Source organism: Desmodus rotundus, chromosome 9 (assembly GCF_022682495.2).
Source record: "Desmodus rotundus isolate HL8 chromosome 9, HLdesRot8A.1, whole genome shotgun sequence".
Taxonomy (NCBI): Eukaryota; Metazoa; Chordata; class Mammalia; order Chiroptera; family Phyllostomidae; genus Desmodus; species Desmodus rotundus.
The window spans coordinates 57,944,647-57,953,676 of record NC_071395.1 but is presented as its reverse complement, the minus strand read 5'-3'; positions in this window follow the sequence as shown (position 1 = coordinate 57,953,676).

Sequence of the window (9,030 nt, the reverse complement as noted above, 5' to 3'; positions counted from 1 at the left end):
GCTGGGAGGAGGTCCCTGATTTGGAGCAAAGCAGGCTCTTTGTGGAAGAAGCCAAGCCTGCAGACCATTCTCTTTGGCCTGCCTTGCTGCTTCTTCAGTATGCTGGCTTCATGATGCTCCGTGCAGGGGTTGTGGGGACAAGGGGAGGAGTGGGGGAGGAATGGAGATCAATGGGGGGGTATGGTGAGAACTGGAGGTCTGAGGCTGGCGGATGGCAAGGGAAATGGATGGGAGGAAACAAAGGTCCCTGGGACACCTACTCTACATCAGACTCTGAAGTGGTGGCTTATGGAGGCCAAGAGAGAGAAGGCCAGATTAGAGCAGGGCAGATTGGGTTAGGAGCGGGTTGGGGGGCGGTGGTGATCAGGGGCTCAGCCTCCTGAAGCCCAGAGGTGGGTGCTTTCACGTGTCATCAGGTCCCCTGCCCCAATGCTCTGCCCAGGCCCACTGCCCACAGCATGATGTGGGTGACACTAGCCAGGGCCTCCTGGGCCTGTCCAGAGCTCATCTGAGGAAACCAGTGATCCCCGTTGCCAGCCGGGGTAGGGGAGACCCACCCCCAGGATATGGCATCTTAGAACCCAGGGAAGGTTCATCTCACCTTTCAAGTTCATCTTCCAGGCTCCCAATTATCTACCTTATCAAGGTTTAGTCTTTTGTTGAAAAATTTCATTTTTGTGTGTGTGTGTGAAAGTTTATCACCATATTATTAACTATATCCCCCTTCACCTTTTTTCTTTTTTTTTACATTATATTTTATTGATTATGCTATTACAGTTTTCCCAATTTTTCCTCCTTTATCTCCCCTCCATCCTTCACTCCCCAGCCCTCCAGCATCCCCCCTTAGTTCATGTCCATCCATGGGTTGTATGTATAAGTTCTTTGAGTTCTCTGTTTCCTATACCATTTTTGACATCTCCATGTCTATTTAATGCCTACTAATTATGCTTCTTCCCCCCTCCCCCTACCCCTCCCCACTGAAAACTCTCATGGGATGTCCATTTCTCTGATTCTATTCCTGTTCTAGTTTGCTTAATTTTTGCTTTTCTGTCTTTTATTTTTTTAGGTTCATTTGTTGATAGTTGTGAGTTTGTTGTCATTTTACTGTTCATATTTTTTATCTTCCTTTTCTTAGATCAGTCCCTTTAACATTTCATGTAATAAAGGCTTGGTGATGATGAACTCCTTTAACTTCACCTTATCTGGGAAGCACTTTATCTGCCCTTCCATTCTAAATGATAGTTTTGCTGGATAGTGTTCTTGGATGTAGGTCCTTGCTTTTCATGACTTGGAATACTTCTTTCCAGCCCCTTCTTGCCTGTAAGGTTTCTTTTGAGAAATCAGCTGATAGTCTAACAGGAACTCCTTTGTAGGTAACTCTTTCCTTCCCTCTTGCTGCTTTTAAGATTCTCTCTTTATATTTAATCTTGGGTAACTTAATGATGATGTGCCTTGGTGTGTTCCTTTTTGGGTCCAACTTCTTTGGGACTCTCTGGACTTCCTGAAAGTCTATTTCCTTTACCAGATTGGGGAAGTGTTCCTTCATTATTTGTTCAAATAAGTTTTCCATTTCTTGCTGTTGTTCTTCTCCTTCTGGCACCCCTATAATTTGGATATTGGAATGTTTCAAGTTGTCCCAGGGGTTCCTAAATCTCTCTTAATGTTTTTGAATTCTCATTTCTTCATTCTGGTCTGGTTTGATGTTTATTTCTTCCTTTGGTTCCAAATCGTTGATTTGAGTCCTGGTTTCCTTCCTGTCACTGTTGGTTCCCTGAATGTTTTGCTTTATTTCATTTGGGGTATCTTTCATTTGTTCTTTCATTTTTTTGACCAAGCTCAATCAGTTCTGTGAGCATTTTGATTACCAGGGCTTTAAATTCTCCATCAGATAGGCTGTCTATATCCTCCTCACTTAGTTCTCATTCTGAGGTTTTGCACTGTTCTTTTATTTTGGCCCTATTTCTTTGCTTGGGGCTCCTGATAAATTGTAAGGGGGTGGGGCCTTCGGTATTCACCTGGGCAGGGCAACCCTCCTTGCTGTGTTGCAGAGCTGCCTGTGGGGGAGGGGTCAGCGAGGGAACAGCGCAGCTTGCCTGCTCTTCTCTAGAGCACTTTTCAACAACAAACTATTGTGTGAGACTGGGTGTTTCTCCTACCACGGCAACTGCTGTAGTCCACAACCACCTCTGAGTCTCAGTTTCCCCTTAAGTCAGCCTCACCAGTGCAGCCTGCCACCGTGCCGCAGCCAGCCCCACCCCCATGGTCTGCTGTCTCACCGTGGTTTTTCTCTGTTCGCCGCCTTACTGGTCTGGTTGTTGTCTTTATTTCTTTAATTCCGTGGTTGTCGGGGTTCCATACAGTTTTATTTTCTGGCACTTCTGGTTGTTTATTGATTTTAGATTGGTTGTTTTTCTCCTTTTGGTTGTGTGAGGAAGCGAAGGGTTTCTACCTATGCCTCCATCTTGGCCTTTGTTGAAAAATTTCATCCTGGGAACCTCCTATGTGAGCTAAAGAGATGATCAAGGTGCTCCTCTCACAGCCTTCTTTCTCCCCCAGGTTGGTGGGCAGCCAAAGGGAGGGGAGTCACAGGGCCCTGACAGGGTCAGGTCTGGCCAGTGGGCAGCCAATCTTCTTTGGCCCAAAGGGGGTGTGGTGAGCAGGGTGGTGCACAGCCCTGAGTCCTAGCCTCTCCTGGGGGTGCCGAAGGCTGCCTCTAGGTGACCCTGCTAGGACACTGCCCTGGACACTCAAGAGAACCTGAGGCTCTCAGCAGGAGACAAATCAAGAGGCTTGGAACGGAGCTCAGTCTTGACCAGACCCATGTTTACTCTAGTGATAAAAAGCCAGCTCTAGGCCTGATCATCTGTTAACCCAGGCGTAGGGCTTATCTGGAAGACAAGTGTTTAACTCACTCAAGACTTCTATTCACCAGGTATCCTAGAAATAGGCTTTGGCGTCTGTCACACAGACCTGAAAAAGTTAGTGTGATGGCTGGTTCCATGTGTAAGTGTGGCCGGGCCATGGTGCCCAGATATTTGGTCAAAATTTTGGATGTTTCTTGGAAGGTGTATGTATATATATAATTAATATTTAAATCAGTAAACTTTGAAGAAAGCAGATTGCCCTCCATAATGTGGGTGTGCCCCATCCAAAAAGTTGAAGGCTGCTAGGAAATGTCTATGTTCCTCAAAATTCGCACATTGCAACCTAATTCCCATGTGATGGTACTAGGAGGGTGGGTCTTTGGGAGGTGATTGGTCACGGGAGTGGAGCCCTCACAAAATTCAGTGACCTTATAATAGAGATTCAAAGAGCTTCTTTACCCAAATGGTAACACAGCAAGGAGATGGCTGTGAACTAGAAGTGGGGTCTCACCAGACACCAGATCTGCTGGTGCCTCAATCTCGGATTCCCAGCCTCCAGAACTGTGAGAAATGAATGTTTCTCTCAAGAAACATTGTTTACTCACACAGTCTATGGTATTTTTGTCACAGTATCCCAAACTAAGATAAAGGTCTTAACAAAGCCTTACCTTCCCCCAGACAAAGGAGTCCTTCCAGCAGAGGGTGTTTAGACTGGAACTACAACTCTTCCTGAGTCCCCTGCCAGCCAGCTAGCCCTGCAGGTTTTAGCCTTGCCAGCCCCCACAATCATGTGAGCAAATTCCTTGGAATCCAGCCCCTTCTGTACAAGTATACATGCTGGTGGTGCCATTTTTCTGGAGAATCCTGATGGATACACTGAAGTGTTTCCCTGTCTCTGGCCCCTAGTCCCTCACTGCTTTAGGTCACAAAGCTGTGATGCTGCCAGAAATCCTGGATTCTTTCCCCAAGTTGTCTTTGATCTCAGACAAAACATTAACCAAATTGTCCCCACCTGCCAAGGAGGGCTTCAGGTAACTCACTGTGTCTCTCTCAGTTTTCACACTGAACTTCTGGCTGAGGAGCACTATTTCAGGAGGAAGTGTTGTTTCACTGTGGACACCAGAATGTCAAGGGCAGCATGATTTTCCAAAGTCATAGGTTACTGATCACCTGGCTGGTTTGGAGTTTTTTTTTTCTAATTTCACATTTTATTTGCCATTTTGATATCAACTAGAATATCACTTCCCAGTATTAGATCCACATTGTACAATGAAACCAATCTTTGTTTTGTTTGAGGATCATGAAAATAAAATACCTTTTTGTCAAAAGAAAAAAGAAAAGAAAGAAACCTTCCTGGCACTCTGACCTTGGGCTCCCAGCTTACAGAATTGTGAAAAAATAAAGTTCTGTTGTTTAAGCCACTCAGTTTGGGGAATTCTACTATGGCAGCCCAAGGAGTCTAATATGGAGTATGTATGGTTGTTATTCTATGCAAGTCACATTGTTACATGTTGGCTATAGGAATGGTAGAAACCTTGTCTTTTTACTCTACCAGAGGAACTACACTTGAGGAGCACATGTGGAGCTGATAGAGATCACGGGTATCTCAGCTTTGGGTACACAGTCTTTGAGGGAACAGTGGAATGAGCTGAGATTGAAGTCTTTAGGGAAAGAGTATATTTTGCATATAAAATGAGGTGAATTGTGGCCAACAAGCAGACTATGGCAGGTTGTACTTTTCATTGATGGTAAAAAAAATTCTGCCATGCCATCTACTTTTCTACAATGTGACCTTTATAGTTCTATCAAGAGAGATCAATGGATAGATCTATGTTCTGTCCTCTCAATCTTGAACATCCTTGTCACGTATTTTTAACCAAGAAAAGGTGGAATAAATACTGCTGTATTTTGAGGCAAGGTTGTAAAAGGCAATGTTGATTCCACCTCATTTGCCCACATACTTTTTTTTTCTTTTTATTAATTTTTGTTATTCAATTACAGTTGTCTGCATTTTCTCCCCATCCCTCCACCCCACCCCAGCCAAACCCACCTCCCTCTCCCGCCTCGACCCTCCCCCTTGATTTTGTCCATGTGTCCTTTATAGTAGTTCCTGAAAACCCCTCTCCCCACTGTCCCCTCCCCACTCCGCTCTGGCTATTGTTAGATTGTTCTTAACTTCAATGTCTCTGGTTATATTTTGTTTGCTTTTTTCTTTTGTTGATTATGTTCCAGTTAAAGGTGAGATCATATGGTATTTGCCCCTCCCTGTCTGGCCTATTTCACTTAGTATAATGCTCTCCAATTCCATCCATGCTGTTGCAAAGGGTATAAGCTCCTTCTTTCTCTGCTGCATAGAATTCCATTGTGTAAGTGTACCATAGTTTTTTGATCCACTCATTTGCTGATGGGCACTTAGGTTGCTTCCAGTACGCTGGTTTGGATTTTAATCCTCCCTTGAAAGAACCAGATCCTTGAGGATCACCGCAGTGGCCTAAATGGGGCCCCTGCAAAGATCTGCGCACTGCCACCTGAGAAAGTGCCCTTGATTGGAGGGTTTTTGCAGATGTAACTAGGTTAGGGATTTTGAGACATGGTCACCAGGGCTGCTTGGAGTGCTCCTAATTCCCATGGTGTGTGCTGTCAAGAGACACAGGATTTTGACACATGGTCATCAGGGCTGCTTGGAGTGCTCCTAATTCCCATGGTGTGTGGTGTCAAGAGACACAAGAGCCATGTGGAGACAGAGGCAGAGTTGGGAGTAATGTGGTCACAGGCTAAGGGATGCCTGGCACCATTAGAAGCTGGTGTAACAAACTGCCACAAACTGGGTGGCATAAAATGACGAAAACATCTTCTCTCACAGTTCTTAAGTCCAGAAACATGAGATCACAGTGTTGATGGCTCTAGGGACAGATGCTTTCTTGCCTCTTCCAGCTTCTGTTGGCTCTAGCAGGTCCTCGGCTTGCGATCATGTCACTACAGCCTCTGCCTCCATCTTCACATGGCCATCTCCCGTGTGTCCCCTCTGCCATCACATTTGTTCCTCTTATAAGGACATGTGTCATGGGATTTAGGGCTCACCAAGGAATCCAGGGTAATCTGTTCTCAAGAACTTTAACTGTATTATATCAGAAAAGGCTCTTTTTTCCAAATGAAGTCACATTAATAAATTCTAGAGGTTAGGACCTGGACATATCTCTGGAGGACACAACTCAACCCACTGCATGTGCCTCCTTTGTCCCCACAGTTTCCCAGTGTCTTCTCTTACTGGCCCTGGAGCCACATGATTGTTATTACCTGCTTATACCAGGTTCTCAGAAATTTTGAATGAATGTTCTCTTTCCCAAGATTTTGTGCTGTACCTTGGGATTTGCTCCTAAGAGTGAAGCCTATTGAAGCTCCTGGAGTCTTCACCACTACTCGAAGAGGGAGTCAGTCCCAGGAAGGGGACTCAGGAGCCATGGCCGCTGCATCCCTCAACGGCCATGGCTTAATGGTCCTGCATCACTTAGCCAATCAGTCCTGGAGTCTTGATGCCAGGATCTTGACCCAGGTGCTCCCAAGCCTCAAATTCTAAGGCTTCCTGGCTCACCATGAGGCAAATTGCTTTTTTTAAACCTCCTTCCTGTGTTTCTTTCTCTTGTCTTTTTATAACGTATGTCTGTGCTGAGAGGTACGTGGAAGGGCTCCTGACTTCCAGGGTTTTGTGGTGACTAGAAAAGCATGAGACCTGTTCCCTGGGAGGGGGAAACCAGGTCAACTACACATACCTCGGCCTGACTAACTCCATGTTTTATGAGCCTCTGCACCTCATTTGCTTCAAAATGAGAGGCTAAAAGCAACTTCCTCACTCTTGCGTCCTTGGGGTGCAGAGCCTGCCTCTCCTGTGTGCTCACTAGAGCTGAGAGCTGTTTGCAGTGCGGCATCAGGAAGATCCTGCACCAAGAGCAACAAAAAGTGGGCCTTGTGGGCTTTTGCACTCGTCATATTAAAATCTTGGTGAATGCAGCCTGGTAAATTGATATGCTCAATATATTTCTCCTTTTTAGGCCAGTGAATAATTTGCAAACATAAACCATCCGAAAAGGCTTGAAGGGACCATGTTTCTAAAACCCACCTATGTGGGTGTTCCCACAGCTGCGGACTGAAGGAAGCAGATGATTTGAGTGCTGTTAAAGCCCAGGTGTCTACTTCCAGCTCCACTTCTCACGATTAGAATCCAAGTTTACCACAGGCCAAGGGAGCTAATTGTGGATGGGAACTGCAGCCCTGCTGCTTCCTGTGGCCCCATCAGGTGTGTGTCGAAGGCAGATGTTCAATGACTGTGGCCCAGTGTTTAACACCACTCCTCACACTTCCATTCATTTTAGATTTCATGAGTCTCCTGAGACAGGCAGAAGAGCTGGACACTCCCGGCTACGGGCAGTGGAAAGTGGGTGCATACAGCACCTCTAAAATCACTTGGCCTCCAGCCCATCACCCGCAACACCTGACCACGCCAGACCAGCTCCCCGAGGGTGGAGAAGCAGGTCTCCAAAGATTCTTTTTGGAAGCTTGTCTCTGGTTACAAATGTTTGGGATTTCAAGGTCAATGCATGAGACGTCCACCAGTGAAATGCTTGGTCTCCCTCTGACTCCATCCTGTTCAAGCCGGCTCAGTTTTGAACGTAGACAAGCTGATCATGAGAGGAATTGTTTGCAGTTTGAGTTTCACACAGACAGCCTCTCCCACTCTCCTCCCCTTGACATGAAAGAAGCCTGAACTCTGAACTTGAGGAACTACTAGAGGTACCCCCTTCTCAATCAATAGAACTTTCCTTACTGCAAACTCTGATGTTTTGAGTTTTGATCTTTTGAAACATCAGGCACATGGGCTTTGGACAGGTAACACACCTGTATACATTCTTTTCTGGGTTCTTTAGCTGTCCAGTGGAGTCATGAAGCTGACCTGCAGGCCCCTCTGCAGGGCCCCACTGTGTGCATGCACACAGTGCCCAGGATATGAAGCCACATATCCTTAAGGAGGTGTCCACCAACTTTGAATAAAACCCTAACAAAGGCCTCTTTGTTCTCCTAGTCTCTCATTGTGTAATTTCCTTAGCTGCCCAAAATCGCAGCTTGTCAAAAGTACTAGTAAGAGCAGGCATTCCTAGGAAACTCCCATTCCAGGGTCAGTACAGTTCTCATTGGGCTTTTAGTGCTGCTTTGGACACCACAGCAGCATTTCTGAGAAACCAGCAAGCAGGCATTCTTAAGTGAGCAAGCTCTAGTGGCTGAAGCCAGCACAGAAGGGCAATGGGGCAATGGGACAGATGGCCACAGCTGGGACTTGGGAACAGAAAGGGGCAGGCACCCTGCACACTCTCTGAAGTCAGGGTAGCACAATAAAGAATATATCTGGTCTGTTTCTGGTTCCTGGCACAGAACATCAAGAACCCTTGAAATTTCCAGAATATCTTTGTTACACTAAGGAGGTGAACCATGGGGAGCAGAATGTGTGTGGGGGGGTGCTGATCACCAGAAAGACCAAGTTCATGATTAGAGAGTTGGGACTTTGTGCCAGGCCAGCCTCTGGGGAGTGGAGCAAGGCCAAGGGGGCTGGAGACTGGCAGTGGGATCGACCACATGGGGCATCATCATGAAATGTGGTAAGAACTCAGGACAGCTCAGTGGAGCCCAGGGTGATGGGCTGAGTTGGGCTGGGAGCGGCCACACCCTATTCCAAGGTGGAGGGTACCGGAGCTCTGCCTTTGGATCCCCTCCCCGACCTCACCCAGTACATCCCTTCCTTTTTGTTGTTCCTCACTTTTATCCTTTTTCATAAAAACTAACCATAAGTGAAAATGAGTTACTGAAGTCATTGTAGGGAATAAGTGAAACCTGTGGGGTCTTTGGAATCCCTGTTTGTAGCCAGCCCAGCATTAACCTGAGTGGCCCCTGAGACACATAACTAGTATCTGAAGTAGACACCTTGTGTAGGCCCAAGATGGGATCAAACGCTCACTCCAGGTCATCAGTGTCAGGATGGAACTGAGTTGCTGGACAGCTAGTTGGTGTGCAGAATTAGCACTAGGACAGAGCAGGCTTTCTTGGCACTTGGCCAAGCTAGCTGCTAAGGCCCTGCTCCCAGGAAGGCAGACAAGAGGAGGTGTGCCTTCTGCAGCAC